This window comes from Protopterus annectens, chromosome 8.part0 (assembly GCF_019279795.1).
Source record: "Protopterus annectens isolate FY-2018-M chromosome 8.part0, PAN1.0, whole genome shotgun sequence".
Classification (NCBI taxonomy): Eukaryota; Metazoa; Chordata; order Ceratodontiformes; family Protopteridae; genus Protopterus; species Protopterus annectens.
The window spans coordinates 1393851276-1393853030 of NC_056741.1; the positions used below are offsets into that span (position 1 = coordinate 1393851276).

Here is a 1755-nt window from a genome sequence, read left to right on the forward strand (position 1 = left end):
GCAAATAGTGAGTCACTGATACTTGTAATACTGTACTGATTCTTGGTGTTGATTATCTTGTTTTCTGAGACCAACATTGTCCTGCCGATACCTAATATCTTCCTTTTTTTCTACTAGCAATATGGAATTAAAGTCACCTGATAGACTGATGCCCTTTAAACGCCGATCCTACATATACAGACTGATGCATGTATGGCGAGCGGACTGTTATCTCTTTCATTGCTGGGGCAGAAGTCTTCTTCTTCTTCCGGCTTTGTAATGGCAGTTAATTTCCATTATATAGGGTTACCACCTGTCCCACTTTGCGAGGGACAGTCCCTCTTTGGGCAGTTGTGTCCTGCAAAAATGGCCGATGTCCTGAGATTTTAGGTCAAAATTATTTCCTATATTTTATGCAATAGTTGCATAAAACAGTTATTCTGTATCTGAAACACCTAAATGTTATCAGAAATAGAATAAACAACTAAAATTCTACAAGAATAAGCTTTTATTTAGGCAAAAAAGTGAAGTTCTGTCCTTTGTACTGGCCGTGGGTATGTTTTGGCCTGCAAAATCTGATGTTTATACCACAATTGTCCCACTTTGGGCATTTGAAAAGGTGGCAACCCTACCATTATATCACTTGATAACCTGCACTAATACTAGTCAGACTGCAAATGGAACATATTTTCTTCTAAAAGATATGCTGTTTGACCTTGCTGGTTCTATGTTTTGTGTCCAATCGCGCATTTCGACTGTTGCCCCCATAACGAAAAGTACCCACTATTTTCTACTAAAATTTATTCCCATAAAAAGCGGCTTTAGAGGTATATTCCTTTCACATAAGCATTCATTGTATACCTCTGTACTCAAAACGTTTGTTTGAACAGTTCTAAACAGTCTGTGCTTTTTGAGTGCTGAAGTTTCTAAACCTTCTCTTTCTCTGTTTTTTGAGTTCTGAAGTTTCTAAGAGATGCTCAGAAAAAAAATGTACTCATTTGAGTACACTGAGTGAGTATGCCTAGCTACACCGTTGTGTCCTAAAGCACGAACACTTCATTCTAAAAATCGTGTAATAGGCGCGGTGGCAATTCTAGTCTCAAAGCATTTTAGTAGGAAGGTAGGTATAAAATGATGCTTTTTTAAGTATTCATCTATTTCTGTTGTAGGCACTTAACGTCTACTTCCCTGTTATGCTTTCATTCGTTTATTATGCATTGAAACAGGTCGTGACAGAAAAGGGACGTAGTGGTTCATTTTACCTACCTATAAATAAAGAAAAATAAATGCGCCACTATGCTACTGTGCTTAACATGATTCATCTGCCTGTTTCAAAAACTTGCCTGTTTTGTTGACCGGACATTAGAAGTTTTAAACACAGAGGCTCAGAGCTCTTGCTATTTTTTTTTCTTGAACCTATAGTACACTGGATCTAGAGAGTTAGTTTTTCAGGAGAAAGCCAAAGGCAGGAAAAGATTTTCAGTCTATAAGGCATGCATTTAAAATGTGCGTCTACGGCTAACATCTGCCAACTGCTTTGTTTGAGCGGTAAACTTATCACAACACCATCTAAAGCAAAATATCCAGGAATTATGAGACTGCGTATCCAGTTTTTCATCTTTGCGCTTGAAATAGCCGCCTGTTGCCGTTGCCGAGGAAACGCGTTTAATAGGCGTAGTTACCAGATGATGTATCAGCGATGCTACTGACGTGTTGTTTTTGTTGTGGAGGTATTTCCGGGTCAGAGCGGGACGTTTTGGCAGGTCCCGAAGATTG

At 38.8% G+C, this 1755-nt stretch overlaps 1 protein-coding gene across 1 annotated transcript in view; it reads left to right on the plus strand.

The window, feature by feature from the left end:
- The first annotated feature begins 1690 nt into the window (after window positions 1–1690).
- Window positions 1691–1755, plus strand: part of TBCEL (tubulin folding cofactor E like) — a 730316-nt gene continuing 730251 nt past the window's right edge. Inside the window, exon 1 of the mRNA XM_044080979.1 lies at window positions 1691–1755. This exon is cut by the window's right edge and continues 59 nt beyond it. The gene's annotated coding sequence lies outside the window, so the exon portion shown is untranslated.